Raw genomic sequence first — 18432 nt, forward strand, 5'->3', positions numbered from 1 at the left:
AGTTAAAAACTTGACCTCAGAAGCCAGACAAGAAAGGTCTGTCTCTAATTTCTATTCCTTAACCTTTCTGGTCCTGTTTCTTCCTCTAAAATGAAGGTAATTACTGTACTTCCTTTCTTCAGTGTGACCCAACACATCCATGTCAAGCTTAGCTGCATACCTGAAAGGTAGTGAGATGCTCAGCTGATCAAGGATGAAATCCACAGGGCCATGAACTGCTTGAATTTCTCAGGATGTTACCATCCTGGCTTGAGTGGTAGAAGCACAGGAAACTTGTCACCTATAAGTTGTGTCATTTACTTTGTATTGGGTACTTCCCAACTGCAGAGAGAGAGAGGGAGCATTTGAAAAGTGTACTTGTTTGCAGAGCCAGCCAAGTAATAGGCACTGAGCAAGCCAGTGGCCTCCTTCTCCCTCCCTCCTGCCTGACCCTCCACTTTGATGAGTGCTGGGCTGTTTATGCAGGAATAACCCTGTGTTAGAATACATGCTTATTTCCAAAAGGGCTGGCAGAGAGCCTGATGCTTATAAATCTAGCTACACAATGCTCCCTTACCCCTCACCCGAGCTTTAACTTCTTTGTTTACAAGCTCAGGGCTCCAGCAGAGATCTGAAACTTGGAAGAGATGTGAGGATCTCTGAGAACCAGCCCATATAACTTATTTATTACCCCCAACCATTATTGAAGAGTATTTAGCAAGCATATTTCCTGAAGGCCGTTCTCCTTGTAAGAAACCCCATTGGTGATTTAATTAAGCTTACATAAATGCTAAATGGGATTCAACCAGAATGGGATATGCTGATTTGTGTGTGTTGAAATAAATTCCTTGTTCTGTTCTAATTGAATAGATTGAACACAGACTGTATTTGTTCTTATCCTGCAGCCACTTTCACAGGAGCGATAAATTGGAAATGTTATCTGGCTCGATATGCCAGTTTTTCGGAGAAAATCACTCTGCCAGTGGTGAGGGAATGGAGAAGCTAAAAAATCTTTGTTTTCAAAGTCATATGTCACAAGCCAAGGAGATTCAGCAAACAATTATTTGTGGCTACTTGTAGCAAGGAAATGGTGAAAACAGGTATCTCAGATATAGCCAGTAATATTGAAAATTAAAATAATCCTATTGAAAAACAAATTGGAGATATTAAAAAAAGAACTTAGAAAATACCAGCATGCTTCATGCTTCCATCTAGGAACTCCACATATGGAAATTAAATCTAAGGAAATAACTACAACCTGGAAAGAAACTATATGCATGAAGATGTTCATTATGGTGTTAGCTATAGCAGTAAACCCCAACCCCAAAGAAATTTTGCAACAAAACCAAAATAAGAAAGGATTAAGTCAGTAATGAAATTTTTTCAGTAGACTATTATGCAGGACCAAACATGATGATTGCAGTGACTATAGGGAAGACTATGTAACATATAATAGTAAATTGAAAATAACTATATACTACAAGTAAGCTTAGCTTAAAAACATGCCATTCAGCATGAAATAACCAGAATAGGCAAATTACTAGTGACAGAAAGACAGACATCATGGTTATTAGGGGCTAGAGGAAATGGGAGAAGATGGAGCAACTGCTCACGGGTCTGGGGTTTCTTTTTGGGGGGATGAAAGTGTTCTACAACAGGATACTGGGGATGGTTGCACAACATCGTGAATGTAACATCCTTGAGCTGTACACCTTAAAATGGTTACAAAGGGAATCTTTATGTTTTGTGTACCTATCACACAAACACACACAAAAAGATATGTCAAAGTATGAAAAAGGAAAGAAAGCACCCAAAAAGCTAACCAAAAAGTAACAGCAGTTTTTTTAGGAAAGAAGGATTCCAGCTGAGTTTTCCTGTTTTTGAAATTCCCTGTAATGTTAGTATTACAGAAAAGCAAAGTCAGTATCAGAATCCAGACAAGAATTCTGGGGGTCCTCCAACCCCCACACCTAGCTACTGTCAGTTCAGTTCAGTCGCTCAGTCATGTCCGACTCTTTGTGACCCCATGAATTGCAGCACGCCAGACCTCCCTGTCCATCACCAACTCCCGGAGTTTACTCAAACTCATGTCCATAGAGTCGTTGGTGCCATCCAGCCATCTCATCCTCTGTCGTCCCCTTCTCCTCTTGCCCCCAATCCCTCCCAGCATCAGGGTCTTTTCCAATGAGTCAACTCTTTGCATGAGGTGGCCAAAGTATTGGAGTTTCAGCTTCAGCATGAGTCCTTCCAGCTAGTGTAGAGGGTAATATATAGCATGGAATGTATACTTTAGAAAATTTAAAAAAAATAGTTAATAGTCGAAGCTTTCATTTAAAAAATCTAAATAAAGAAGAGCAATTCAAGCCTAAAACAGAAAGAAAGAAATAATGAAAGTTGGAGCAGAAATTAGTAAAATTGAAAACAAAAAAATCAATAGAGAAAATCAATGAAATGAAAAGCCGATTTTTGGAAAGCTCAGTGAAACTGATAGACCTCTAGTTAGGGTAACCAAGAAACAGCAGTGTGTTCCCCTCTCAGTTGTGTCTGACTCTTGTGACCCCATGGACTGTAGCCCGCCAGGTTCCTCTGTCCATTGAATTCTCCAGGCAGGAATACTGGAGTGGGTAGCCATTCCTTTCCCTGGGAGATCTTCCTGACCCTGGACCTACTGGTAACCAAGAAAAAAGACACAAAGTACTAATATCAGAAATGAAAGGAGACATCACTACTGGTCCCAGCAACATTGAAAGGGTAGTAAATAAATATTATGAATGTCTCTGTGCCTTTAGATTAAATAAACTCCTTGAAAGACATAAACCACCAAAACTCATGCAAAAAAAATAGATTATATAAATAGTCCTATATCTGTAGATAAAATGAAGTTCTTGTTGACAATCCCCTTAAAAAGAAAGAACCACACACAAATGGTTTCACTGGTGAATTCTACCAAGAATTTAAAAGAACAAATGATAGCTATTCTATACAATACATTCAAAAGATAAAAGTGGAGAGGACCCTTCACAACTCATTCTATGAGGCCAGCATTACCTTAATACAAAACCCAGATAATATTATCCAAAAAGAAAATTATATATCAATATATCTCATGAACATAGAAGCAAAAGTCCTCAACAACACATTAGAAAACAGAATTCAACAAGGTATGGAATGAATTATATAGCATGACCAAGCAGGATTTATTCCAAGATTACAAGAGAGGTTCAACAATGAAAATCAAGTAATGTAATTGATTATATCAACAGGTTAAAAAAAAAAACAGAAAAATCATATGAAAATATCAATAAGATAAACAGCATTTGACAAAATCCAACACCCCCTCATAATAAAAACTCAGAAAACAGGAATCCCAACTTGATTTAAAAAGTATTTTTAAAAATTCTACAGTTAAAATGATACTTAATGGTGAGAAAGTAAATTCTTTTCCCTCAGATCATAAATTAGGAACTGATTTCCCCTGTCACCTCTCCTCTTCAACCAGGGAGTGAAAGTTCTGGCCATTGCAATAACATAAGAAAGGGAAAGGAAATGCATGGAGAGGAAGAAATAGAACTATCTCTGTTTGCACATGACATGATCGTCTCAGAGGAATGTCCCAAAGAATCAGCAGAAACAAAAACAAAAAAACTTCTGGAACCAATAAGCAGTTATAGCAAGGTTATAAGATATGAGATTAATACATAAAAGTCCATTTCCCTGGCTACCAAAAATTAACAATTATCATTTGAAATAAAAAAAAACAAAATACAATGTTGGTTCAACACCAAAAATAAAGAAAAAAATCAAGGAAAGCTAAATAAATGGTATTCCATATTCATAATAAGAAGACTAAATATTGTTAAGATACCATTCTACCCAACTTAATCTATGGATTCAGAGTTATCCCAATTTCACTTCGTAGATATTGAAAAACTGATTCTAAAGTTTGTACTGAAAGGCAAAAGAGAGTTGTCAACATGAGCACTGAAGAAAAACAAAATCAGAATACTGACACCACCTGACTTCCAGTTCAGTTCAGTTCAGTTGCTCAGTCGTGTCCAACTCTTTGCGACCCCATGAATTGTAGCACGCCAGGCCTCCCTGTCCATCACCAACTCCTGGAGTTTACTCAAACTCATGCCCATTGAGTTGGTGATGCCATCCAGCCATCCCATCCTCTGTCGTCCCCTTCTCCTCCTGCCACCAATCCTTCCCAGCATCAGGGTCTTTTCCAATGAGTCAACTCTTCACATGAAGTGGCCAAAGTACTGGACTTTCAGCTTCAGCATCAGTCCTTCCAATGAACACCCAGGACTGATCTCCTTTAGGATGGACTGGTTGGATCTCCTTGAGGTCCAAGGGAGACCTGACTTTAAGATCTACCATAGATTTGCAGTTATCATGATTGGAATCATGATATCATCATTATTGGTGAAAGTATAGGCAAATGATCAACAGAAAGGCATGGAGAACACAGAGATAGATCCACACAAATATAGCCAACTGACCTTTTACAAAGGAGCAAAAACAATTCAGTAGAGGAAGAACAGCCTTTCAAAAAAAATGGTGCTGAAACATTTGGACATCTGCATGTCTAAAAAAATGTTTCACAAAAATTAATTTAAAATAGATCTTAAGTATAAATTGCAGATCACAAAATTTCCAGAAGGTTATATAGGAGAGAATCTAGGAGATCTTGAGATTGTTGATATGTTTTTAGATACAACACAAAAGGACTCTCTATAAAAGAAAAAAATGATAAGTGGGACCTTATTAAAATCAAAAACTTTTCTCTAAGAAAGATACTCTTAAGACAATGAAGAGACAAACCACAGGCTGGGAGAACATATCTGCAAAACACATATCTGATAAACACTTTTATCCCAAATTTACAAACCCAACATTAAGAAGACTAACAACCCAATTTTTAAAAAATGGGCGAAAGATCTGATAAATGCTGCTGCTGCTACTGCTAAGTCGCTTCAGTTGTGTCCAACTCTGTGCGACACCAGAGACGGCAGCCCACCAGGCTCCCCCGTCCCTGGGATTCTCCAGGCAAGAACACTGGACTGGGTTGCCATTTCCTTCTCCAATACATGAAAGTAAATAGTGAAAGTGAAGGCCGACTCTTTGCGACCCCATGGACTGCTGCCTACCAGGCTCCTCCATCCATGGGATTTTCCAGGCAAGAGTACTGGAGTGGGGTGCCATTGCCTTCTCCTGATCTGATATATACCTCTTCATAAAACATACACAAGTGAAAAATAAGCATATAATAATATGTTCAACATTATATGTTAGGGAATTGCAAATTAAGACAACAGTGAGGTATTACTCCACAACTATTAGAATGATTAAAATCCCCAAAGGAAAAACAAAAACCAAAAAAAACTGACAATACCAAATGCTGACAAAGATGCAGAGCAACAGGAAAGATTTTTCATTGCTGATGAGAATGCTAAGTGGTACAGTGACTTTGGAACACAGAATGGCATTTTCTTACAAAGCTAAACATAGTCTTACCATATGATGCAGCAGTCATGCTCCTAGGTATTTACCCAAAATAGTTGAAAACTTACGTACATAGAAAACTCTGCACACAGCTTTATAGCAGCTTTATTTATAATAGCCAAAATCTGGAAGCAACCAAGATGCTCTTCAACAAGCGAATGAGCAATCCATGATATATCTGTATAAGAGAATATTATTCAGCAATAAAAAGAAGTAAGCTGTCAAGCCTTGAAAAGACTTAAATGACATTTTTCTTGGTGGAAGAAACTAGTTTGGATATGATTCTAACTAGATAACATTTTGGAAAAAGGTAAAACAAGGAGGTCAAACCAGTCCATCCTAAAGGAAATCAGCCCTGAATATTCATTGGAAGGACTGATACTGAAACTGAAACTCCAATACTTTGGCCACCTGATGAGAAGAGCTTATTGAAAAAGACCTTGATGCTGGGAAAGGTTGAAGGCAAGAAGAGAAGGGGATGACAGAGAATGAGATGGTTGGATGGCATCACCAACTCGATGGACATGAGTTTAAGCAAGCTCTGGGAATTCGTGATGGACAGGGAAGACTGGTGTGCTGCAGTCCATGGGGTCACAAAGAGTTGGACACGACCGAGTGACTGAACTGAATAGAGACAGTAAAAAGATCAGTGGTTGCCAGAGGTTCAGAAGGAGGGTAGAGGAGGATAAAGAGATGAAGCATAGAAAATTAAGAGGGTGATAAAACTATTCTGTAGGATACCATAATGGTAGGTACATGCATTTATCAAATCTCATAGAACTGTACCACAGAAATAAAGTACCTTAAACTAAAGTAGTAAACTAAGGATTTTAGTAAATAATAATGTGTAGGAGAAGGCAATGGCAACCCACGCCAGTACTCTTGCCTGAAGAATCCCAGGGACGGGGGAACCTGGTGGGCTTGCACAGAGTCGGTCACGACTGAAGCGATTTAGCAGCAGCATCAGTAGTTGTTAAAAATGCAACGCACAAGTGCACAAAAGCCTTCATGGTAGGGGAATTGATGCTCTGAGATGGTGGCAGGGAGGTGAAGTGTGTATATGGAACCCTGTTCAATTTTCCTGTGAAACTAAAACTGTACTAAAAATGAAATCTACTAGTTTTTGGGTTTTTTTGGGAAAAGTTTGTCATAAGTACTAAGATAACCCATAACTTATCCGTAGCCCAGGATGCCATCAGGTAGGGGCAGAGAGACCTTGGAAGTGAAACTGAGACCAGCTGGGACCTGGGTCCCAGGACTCTGCAATGCTTGCACCGGGACGAAACGTCTTCTCGAGCAACGAAATACAAAGAAACTACAAGGGACTAAAAATAACTGCATGCATGCAGCAATATTGGGGCAAATTATCAGCACCAAGATGCAAAATGACCAAAATCCCACCTGCCACTTCTGAGAAGCTAAGAGCAAAAACAGGCCCTGTGTACAGGCCCTGCACACAGCACCACCAGAAGGGTGAGCAGACTGTGTGAGCCACCCCTCTGGTCTGACCTCTGAACCTGCCCCCTACCTCCTGCAACGAGAGGGTGCCACAAGTCCCAAATAAAGACTAGCTTGAACTTCTCGTCTGGCCTCATCAATTTCTAACCAAGAACTCTGGTTGTTACCAACAACTTCCTTCAAATTCATTAGTATTTCTGCTCAAAGTTTTCGTTTGATGACTGAATCATCATCATCTTTTCATAGTTTTTGTCACCTGCCAACAAAAAGAGTTGCTGTTGTCACTGTGATCAACTTGGCTGTTTTATACTGTTTAGAAGGGCTACCTTATGGAGTAATGGATAAGCTTACATTTCCAGAGTCCATCTGCCCAACCTCTTGCTGAGCTTGAGTCTGAGTTTCAACTAGTGACTCGGAGAGATGTTAGCACTCCCCTGGAAGACTGTTGTGAGGATGAAGCAAGCTAATCTCTGGTTCCTAGTAAGCGTTCAATAAATGTGAGCTGCTGTTTTTCTTTTTTATATGTCTTACCAACACTCACATCAAATAGGGGAAAGATAAAAGATTCCAACTCAAATTACTTCGGGGCTGTCAAAGTGTCTAAAAGAGAAGCCAAGATAGGATGCTTGAGAGCTATGGAAACACTGCCCAGAGAGGGGGAAAAGGAGAAAAATTCAGGTCAAAACAATTTGAAATATCCTTTGCTCTTTATCTGGGCACCCAGTGTACTTCACCCCAAATCCCTTTCATAGTCCCCTTTTGTAAACTTGTCCTAACTTTGTGCTTTTGTGGGCAAAAAATAGTGGCGAAGTCTGAGACTTCACCTCTAACATTCTCAGTGACCCCTGCCCTGAACCTCGCACTTCTTGAACCAGAACCAAGGAGGAGTAAGAACCTTAATGCAGTGATTGCTTACTGTGCTGTCTTTTGATGTTTATATTTTGCTCCACATGCCTGGAGCCCACGGCAGGGAGAAGTAATCCTTTCAGAAAATAAACAACATTGCTGTCTTATGCTCTGCTTGCTAGAAACTGTAAATAGAACCTAGTTTCTTTACTTTGAAAAGCTCTGAGGAGTTTAACATACAGAACTTGCTTTTCCTTAAATCTTAATATCATAGGATTCAAAAGGGACCCAAAGGGACTTTATTCTCACCATGTACCATGGTCCCCTCTGCAGACATGTTGCTGTGTTCGAGACTCGCTTGTGCTTGCAAGATCCCTGGGGTAACCCCAGGCACCATGACACTTTGTTAACTGGGGCTGAGCTTCCCGCAGACACGGTTGCTAAGATCTCTCTTCCATCCTGGCTAGGTGGCCTTTGAAACCAAGCTCTGGTCCTTTCCATTGCATCTTGCCTAAGTAAAGGAGAAGAGCTGATCTTGTCAGTCTGTGTTATTCCTCTTACCCATGTTTATTGCTCATAAAAATCCTCTTGTCACCCTCTTTCGACCTCTTCCCTCTTTCACTATTGAATTTCAAGCTCATCCACTAGACATGCACTTTTTGATATTCGTGCCACCTCTTTAAATTGTAGCTCAAAAAGGAATAAAGGCATCTGTTCAAATTGACATTTCCATCTCAGCTCACTCATTGGAGAGTGACAGGCTGTAATTTGCCAACAGGTTCACATCCAAATGCATAGGTGAGTGCTGACATCATGTGATTTGTCTACTATTGCCATCGCTGGCTCACGTGTGCTGCATGAGAGGCCACGCTTAGTTCAACAGATACTGCAGTGAAAAGCAAGAAAAAAGAAAAAGGCTCTCGACTTCCTTAAGTTTCTTAATGGACCAAACACAATGATGTACTTAGGTCTGTTCAGAGGAGCAGGTGGATGCATCAAGCCACACATTGGAATGTTACATTGGTCAAGGAAATCTAGCTTTCTTCTACTTATTCATTCTGGTGAAAACACTTATTGAGGCTGTGAGAAAACTTAGGAGCTGGAAAACCATGACTAGCTCCTGGCTCCAGAGACAATGAGCAGCCAGCCGTCCAAGAGGAAATGTATTAATAACTGGAAACCTAGTTCCTCTTGCTTCCTGTTGTTGTTCAGTTCCTAAGTTGCGTCCAACTCTTTGCCACCTCATGAACTGCAGCACACCAGGCTTCCCTGTCTTTCTCTACCTCCTTGAGTTTGCTCAAACTCATGTCCATTGGGTCGGTGATGCCATCCAACCACCTCATCCTCTGTCACCTCCTTCTCCTTCTGCCTTCTGCCTTCAAAAGACCCAGCATCAGGGTCTTTTCCAATGAATCAGTTCTTTGCCTCAGGTGGCCAGAGTATTGGAGCTTCAGCTTCAGCATCAGTCCTTCCAATGAATATTCAGGGTTGATTTCCTTTAGGATTGACTTGTTTGATCTCCTTGCAGTCCAAGGGACTCTCAAGAGTCCTCACCAGCACAAATCAAAAACATCAGTTCTTTGGCATTCAGCCTTTTTTTTTTTTACGGTCCAACACTCACATCTGTACATGACTACTGGAGAAACCATAGCTCTGACTCTATGGACCTTTTTCAGCAAAGTGACATCTCTGCCTTTTAATATGCTGTCTCGATTTGTCATAGCTTTGCTTTTTGTGATACTCCCCTATCTGTCAGGGAGCACCCTCAAGCCAGATCTGTGTTCACTTGCTAATTTGTCAGTTGTCTGGCCAAGAAGGGACCATATTTACTTTGCTTTTTTCCTTTCCCTTCACTTCTGTTTCTTTGCTCTGTATTACTTCTTGCATCTGTCTTCTTCTACCTGGATTCAATTTTTTTTTCCTTGCTAGGTTATAGTATTTGGAGTTTCTTTCAGCAAGTACTCTCTCTGGTAGTAAATTCCCCTAGTTCTTGCATAGCTTTTAGCAGAGTTTATTTTGTAATTTTTGCCCATGATCCCACTTTCAGTAGGAGTTGTCACCCACAGGAACTGTGCACATGCACACTTGGGAAGAATGCACAGTCTGGTTTCAGAGTTGCCTCTGCCAGAGATTCTGCAGTTCCTGGCTAGCTTGCACGTTTATTTTATGCATCTGTGTGAGGATTTAGAACTCAGGTTTATCATCTATATCCATGGCCCTAACACTTCATTAGTAACTCGTTTTCTCTCAGCAACCTGGGAATATGTTCACTTCTGGGCTTCGCCGTGGGGCTGGAAGGTAATTTCTCCTACTCATTTACAGACTTAGCATCTTTCCTGGAACCCTAATGTATCCAAGGGTCCCCATTCCTATTCCTTGCAGTGTACAGAGACTGTTCCCTGGACCACAGTTTCTCTGACAGCATCAACATTCCACTTCAGAGGTGTAGATCCTCCTCTCCGCTGAGCTGTTACGGTCCCTCTCCATCTTTAGAGTGCCTGAGGCTCACCTTTCTTGGCTTGGACAGCAAATTTTATCTTATTTATTTGAAATTACTTTATCTAGAAATGTAATGGTTTCAAGTATAGAAAAATAGGGCTTTGCACAATGGTTTAGTTTCACTATGTTCACCAGGAGACCTGCACCGGCTTTCAATGCCTGCCTTCTGTCACCAGCTTTTTGCTACCACTTTTAAGCTTGTGACATCATCCAGGGTGTGAGGGTATCCATTATGGATTCTCTTACCAGTCAGGATGCCAGCCAATTATGGTCTCCGTACAGATATGGCATAGACATGATGAAATTGAGAGAATACTCTGGGGGTGACTTGTTAGAAGAAATAAGATCTCCGTGTGGCTTCTGAGCATGTAATTCAGCTCTGACCTTTATGGATCCATCTGGTTCTGTGGGCAGCTACTCAAAGATAAGAGAAAAGAAAATGGTGTGAAGATGTTGTGCATGAAGTACAGTGTCCAGCATCTCTGGGTTGACCACCTCTAACACACTTTATTTTCCTGTTGGAGTGCACTGTTTCCTATGAAATCCATTGCCTTTCTTTCTTTCTTTATAAACAAGAAATTGGTTTTGTCATCCTTGTTTTTGGCAACCAGAAGAATGAGTCAGCCTTCTGGTCCAGAGGAAGAAGAAAACAGTTTCAGGCATCAGCATTAGGCATTAATGTCTCAGCAGCCAATCTGAGGAAATATTCTTTTGATTAGAGATGTCTTGAATGGTCAATGGACATAAAGTTACTGCCTTTGCCGTCTGCCAAATTGATTGGTCTAATTGGGATATTGATGCAGGAATATTGCTCTGAAAGGACTGGCTGGTCTGGGTAACATTAGCAGATACTCACCACACAAGGCCAAGATGGGTAAAGAAAGAGGTTTCTGAACAGAGGATAGAGCTTGGCAAAGGTTACACCTCATTTCTCTGCAAGATATCTTGTCTGAAGCATAGGACCAAACAAAATAGTTTTACAGTCCTTTTCCCCTACAGGAGTCTATCGCATCCTTGATTCTTGGAGAAGAAAGGGTTTTGAGAGACACGCTTACTGCACTGAATACTGGCATCCCAATCTCTCCTCCAGACACCTTCCAGCCTGAAGAGGGAACATACGTTTACTGAGTGCTTAAGCTCTGCCACGCAGGAGCTTGATCCATTCTTGACATATCTGACAGAGTGATCTTTTTAAAAGTAGCATCCTGTTTTTCTTTTTTCTCTGTTAAAGACTATCCAAGTGGTATTTCCTTCGCATTCAGAAAAATCTGACTTCTTATCCTCACCATCCAACTTCCTGTCCTGACTTACTTGATCTGACTATTGTCTTCTTACTTATGCTCACCACATTTCAGTTTCTATCGTTTTTCCCCCCCTTCCTATTAGTGGTAACAACACCTAGCAGATCTACCTTTTAACAATTTTTAAGTGGACAGTTCAGCTTTGTTGACTGGAGGCGTAGTGTCAAAACAGCAGACCTCTGGAACTTAGTCATCTTGCATAACTGAAATTTCATGCCTACTGATTAACAACTCTACATTTCCCCCATCCCCAAGACCCTGGCAACCACTTTCCTACTCTGTTTTTCTTTTTTCTTTTTTTTTTTTTTTGGCTGTGCTGGGTCTTGGCTTAAAGCTCAACATTCAGAAAACTAAGATCATGGCATCCGGTCCCATCACTTCATGGGAAATAGAGGGAGAAGCAGTGAAAACTGTGTCAGACTTTATATTTTTGGGCTCCAAAATCACTGCAAATGGTGAATGCAGCATGAAATTAAAAGACCCTTACTCCTTGGAAGGAAATTTATGACCAACCTAGACAGCATTTTAAAAAGCAGAGACATTACTTTGTCCACAAAGGTCTGTTTAGTCAAGGCTATGGTTTTTCCAGTGATCATATATGGATGTGAGAGTTGAACTATAAAGAAAGCTGAGCAGCAAAGAATTGATGCTTTTGAACTGTGGTGTTGGAGAAGACTCCTGAGAGTCCCTTGGACTGCAAGGAGATCCAACCAGTCCATCCTAAAGGAGATCAGTCCTGGGTGTTCATTGGAAGGTCTGATTTTGAAGCTGAAACTCCAATACTTTGGCCACTTGATGCAGAGAGCTGACTCATTTGAAAAGACCCTGTTGCTGGGAAAGATTGAGGGCAGGAGGAGAAGGGGACGATAGAAGATGAGACGGTTGGATGGCATCACTGACTCAATGGACATGGGTTTGGGTGGACTCTGGGAGCTGGTGATGGACAGGGAGGCCTGGCGTGCTGCGGTTCAAGGGGTTGCAAAGAGTCGGACACGACTGACTGGACTGAACTGAACTGGGTCTTTGTTGTGGAATGCAGGCGTCTCTAGCTGTGTAGGCTCTGTAGGTGTGGCTTGCCAGCTTAGTTGCTCCGCGGCACATGAGATTCAATTCCCTGATCAGGGAGCTATTCCAGCTCCCCTGCATTGGAAGGCAGAGTCTTTACCACTGGCCCATCAGGGAAGTCCCTATTCTGGTCTCTGCTTCTGTGAGTTTGAGTGTTGAAGACATTTCAGATAAGTAAAACCATGCAGCATTTCTCTCCTATGACTGGCTTATTTCACTTAGCATAATGTCCTCAAGGTTCATCTATGTTGTGGAATATGGCAGGATTTCCTCCCTTTTGAAGGCTACTGTTCCATTGTGAATATATAAGATGTGTTTCTTATTCACTCCTTTGTTGGTGGACGCTCAGATTGTTTCTGCATCTTGGTTATGATGCATCATGCTGCAGTGAACATGGGAGGGCTGATATTTCCTTGAGACTTGATTTCAATTCTTCTGGATAAATGCCTAGAAGCAGATTTTCTGGATCCTATGGTGGTTCCCTTTTTGTTTTTTTTTTTTTTTTTAAGAAAACTCTATTTTGTTTTCTGGGCTTCCCCAGTGGCTCAGCGGTAAAGAATCTTCTGCAAAGAGGGAGATGCAGGAGATGTGGGTTTGATCCCTGGGTCAGGAAGTTTCCCAGAGGAGGACATGGCAGCCCACTCCAGAATTCTTGCCTGGAGAATGCCATGGACAGAGGAGCCTGGTGGTTTCATAGGAGTGCATAGAGTCAGACATGACTGAAGAGACTTCGCACTGATGTTCCACAGTGCATGTTCCACATGCATCTGATGTTCCACAGTGGCATACCATTTTGAATTCCCACCAGCAGTGTACGAGGAATCCAATTTTCTCTATACCCTCACCAACAGGATTTGAATAGACATTTCTCCAAAGAAGATATAAAAATGATTAACAGGTGCATGGAAAGGTGCTCAAAAATCACTCATCATCAAGGAAATGCAAATCAAAACCACAATGAGATTTCACCTCACACCCATTAGGATGGCAGGATGGCTGTGTGTGTGTGTGTTTTAATCTGTTTTTTTGACATTTCTCAACTTGTTCCCACTTTGGGGACTCATTCCCTCTGTTCCTTTTGTTGGGGACACTTCTCTTGAAAGTCATGATCTGGTTGGCTCCTTCTAGCCTTTGTAATCTCAACTTAACTCACATTTCATTTACTCAGAGAAGTTGGCTTATCAGAAATAGCCCTTCTTGTCACCAATCGCTTCAGCTTGTTTTATTGATATTTTCCTTATGGCTCTCAGCATTAGCTGCAGTTACTCTCTTCATTTATTTGTTTACCATCTCTCTCCCCCACTGTAACATTAGTGCTATCAACAACAGGGGAATTGGCTGTCTTATGCATTACTGTATCTTCTATGCTTAGAGTCATTCCCATCATTAGTAAGCATAGTGGTTAAGAATGTGGCCTTATTTATAAAACAGCAGCATAGAAAACAAGCTTATGGTTACCAAAGGGGATGGGGGTGCATAAATTGGGAGAATGGGGTTAACGGATGCAAACTCCCATACAAATGAAATAAATAAGGACTTAGTGTATACTACAGGAAACTATATTCAATATCTTATAACAAATTGTAGTAGAAAAGAATACAAATAATATATATATATAACCAAATCCCTTTGCTATAAACCTGAAACTAACACAATATTATAAATCAACTATATTTCAATTAGCAAAAAATGACTCATAGCTATCTGTCCTGGGTTCAAATTGTGGATGTGCAGTTCATTGTTGTGAGACATTTCTTCTGTTGCTAAACGTCTCTGTGCCTCATTTTTCTCATTTCTAAAATGGTGATAATGATAGTAATTCTTACTTCATAGGGTTATTCTAAAGATTGACAGAGTTAATAAACATGAAGGGCTTTAAACATTACCTGGTGCACAGTAAGCACCCAACAAGTGCTCGTTATCATCCTTGATTGCAACTGGGTTGAATGAAGGAATAAATAAATTGGGCATTTTTTCATATAGACTGTATTTCCTTCACATGGCAAATGTGCTTATATCCATTTTATTAGTGATGTTAAGAAAACAACCTGGGAGGACTTCCCTGATGGTCCAGTGGTTAAAAATCCACCTTCCAATGCAGGGGATGCAGAGTCGATTCCTGATCAGGGAAGTAAGATCCCACATCCCATAGAGCTACTGAGTCCGCACACCTCAACTAGAGAACCCATGTGCCATAACCTGCAGAGCCTACATGCACTGGAGCCCGTGTGCCATAACTGGAGAGGCGCTAGAGTGCTGCAACTAGGACCTGATACAGCCATAAATAAACACATATCAATAAGAAACAAAGAAAATGACCCGTGTTTTCAGAGCGAGAATGCCATAGAAGTCTACCTGACTCCAAATTTCAGGCACTCATCTATTGCATCAAGTCCACTTTTCTCTCATTCTCCCGTCCTATGTTGTCTCCTGCCTCCATGTTGTGTCTTAGCCTTGCACCAAGATCAATGACCTCGACACCTCATTATCTGGTGTCACCTTGTGTCTTGTCTTTGCCTCAGGTGGTAAAGAATCTGCCTGCAATACAGGAGACCTGGGTTTGATCCCTGGGTCGGGAAGATCCCCTGGAGAAGGGAATGGTTACCCACTCCAGTATTCTTGCCTGGAGAATTCCATGAACAGAGGAGCCTGGTGGACTACAGTCCATGGGGTTGCAAAGAGTCAGACATGACTGAGCAACTAACAATTTCATTTCACCTGCTCCTACACAAACATTTGCCACTCAGGCCTGTTAATCCTGGCCTCTTTCTGAGCAGCCCCTGATGACCCTCAACCAGGAGTAACAAAAGGAAATTTCGCAGAGAAGAACACCTCCCCTTGATCCTGACACCATCCCTTGCTATGTAAATTGAAAAAGTGGCAGTGATCCCTCTGGTCTTATTGTCTTGATCGGCTCTATCTTTACACTGAATTATTCTGCCCAGCAAGGTGGCAAAAATGCCCCTACTGTTTTCGTAAAGCTGTCTTTCAACTCCACTTTCCTTGACTTCTGCATTTGAGATATAGAGGGAAGAATAAAAACAAACATTTCTCTAGGAAGATAAAGGCTTAATGCTTCCTATCAGCTTGTCGACTATGGTACAAGTTTTTAATCCAAGCTGTGTTCTATAATTCATGAACTCCAGTTCAGTCCTGTATGCCAGCCTTGGGTCTGATAGGTGTCATGGAAATTCAGACTTGAACTTCAGACTTTTCTGGAAGTCCTTGAGATAAACTTTGCAAATGTTCCACCATTTTCCCATGCAGAGCCCTTACATGCTCCAAACTTTGGTGGATTCATTGTGCAATTCAGCACCTTGAACTTGGCATATAGTAGATACTGAATATATAAACTCTAATTGGGAACAATGTTGACCATTCTCTTACAACTAAATTCTAGCCATTTGCAGATTTTAAATGAAGTGGTCTGCAACACTGAATTCTTCCTGAATGCATTATCAGGATATGAATTATGGATTAGAGCCTTCATCATTTGTTCCATTCATTAATCCATCCATAGCATTGGTGGTATAGTGGTGAGCATAACTGCCTTCCATTATTCAATCAACAAATACTCACTGAGAACTTGCTATGCACCATGCCCTGTGTTGGACGCTAGAGGTACAACAGTGAACAAAATATATTCTCAAGAGGAGATCAGAGTCTAATGAGAAAACTGACTGGTCAACAGGCAATTCTAATACAGAATGACATATCTAGAGTATGAACCATGTATAAACTAGTGCTGGCAAATGTGGGGGATCCCAGGACTGTGCCTGAACCACTGGGGGTTCATGACCCTTCTTTGCATCCTTAACATCTTCTTGGGACAAAGACAAGAAAGCCGAACATCCTTGGGATCCTCTGCTTTACTTGTTTTTAATGTATTTATGTTTAATTGAGGGATAATTACTTTACAATATTGTGTTGTTTTTTACCATCCATCAACATGAATCAGCTAAAGATATACATACGTCCCCTCCCTCTTGAACCTTCCTCATCCTTACTTTTTAGAGAATAAAAAAATTTTCAGACTCCCCCAAAAATGCTTTGCCAGGCCTGGCTCAGTTGTACCCACAGATTCCTACTTTGTCCTTCTTATCTGTTTCAGCTCTTGGCTCCTCCCCACCCTTGGACTGAGGTCTCTGACGGAGCGGCAAGGAAACTCAGGATGATGGTTAATGGACACTGACGCCATCCATTCAGGGGCAAAGTCTTGGTTATATGCTTTCTGTGGTCAGGCTGGCTGCAGCGCATTCCTCTGTGTCTTGCTCATGTGCATCATTGGTGAATGGCCAAGGTTTGACTTTTCTGAGTCACTGAGCAGGTTCACTGCACAGCCTGGTACTGCTCGAAGCAGTGAGAGGAAAAATGCACCACTATTCATTTCTATAGATTCTAAAGTGTGTCTGGATGTGCTCTGGGAAGGTGGAAGGAGCAAACAGAAGTCCAGTATGGAGGGAGGGGAGAGGGACTGATGCTGTGAATGTAGCCACAGGGCCCCCCAGGTAGGAGGTGAGCTAAGAAGGAGCTCCTAGAAGGAGAGATGCTCAGTGACCCCAGGGAAGAAGGGCAGGCTGGGGGCACTGCCAAGGGAGCTGGGTAAGGGCACCAAAGCACTCAGAGGTGACAGACAGACAGCTGGAGGCAGATCTTGGGATAGAAGGAACAGGAATTAAAAAAGAAGAAGAAATAAGTCATGTTCAATGGAAAAAAAATAAATGAGAAGCCAGCAGCTGTGGGAAAGAGATCTTGGGACCATCCTCGTGATTCTCATTCTTTCTGTCTGAGACCCATGGACCCAGAGATGGCAGTTGTAAGTAAGTCAGGCCCAAGAGTGCTTCTTTGTAATTCCACCAGGGAAACTATGTGTCAGAGCTCCACGCGGAACCACGAGGCCAGTTGACCAGTCAGGCGTCTCAGCCGCAGCCCCTGCGGCATCACACTCTGCCTCCTTGTCACTTCACCTCCTCATCACTGCCTTGCCTTCCACAGGGACTTGGACCCTGCTTCCCGGTCTCCCCGCACTCTCCAAGCCCTGCCTTCACTGAGCTAGGTTCAGCCAGCCAGCTAGTTATACTATGGACCAGGGTTCCGGCTGATCCAGCGACTTCAGAGGTCTTTGCATGTTATGTGAGAAAATGGCTATTCCACAGGGAAAAGGCCTATAAGTTTTATAAGATTTTCAGAGTTACAGGATCCTTACTTCCCCCAGAAAGAACCAGTCGCTGCCCTAGGCCTCCATCTCTAACCCCTCTCCTTCTTCAGTGACATCCACTTTCACCATGGACTAGCCCAGCATCAACCCCATCTGCCCTACCTCTGAAACCATCACCTCTGACCTCCCTGACTAGCTTTTTCCCTTCTTTGTACCGATTCTGCTTCACCAGCAGGTTGAAAGCTGCTAAGCCCCTCCTCTCTCTCTTCTGTTCTGGCTTCCTACCTCATGCAATCTGGACCCCAAGGGCAATCACTTAACCCCCTCCCCCAGCATCCTCACTGCCCTGTGTTGTCCTTTATGCTGACCTACAAATGCACCTGAAAATGCAGGATGGTGCCTCCACTCCCTAATTCATAGAGTAAAATGTCACCCAGGCCCCAAGAGCATCTCAGGACTATTCTTGTAGACCTGGGCCATCTCATTTTCTTATTTATCTTGGGAAAATCCTCCAAGATTTAGCCACTTGTCCTCAAATCCCCTTCCATGGTCCTCTAGCCATCCCTTTCTCGAGGAATGGCTTTGCCTCTTACAAGAAAAGATAGGTTTGTAGGCATC

Source organism: Odocoileus virginianus, chromosome 33, assembly GCF_023699985.2.
Source record: "Odocoileus virginianus isolate 20LAN1187 ecotype Illinois chromosome 33, Ovbor_1.2, whole genome shotgun sequence".
Lineage (NCBI taxonomy): Eukaryota > Metazoa > Chordata > Mammalia > Artiodactyla > Cervidae > Odocoileus > Odocoileus virginianus.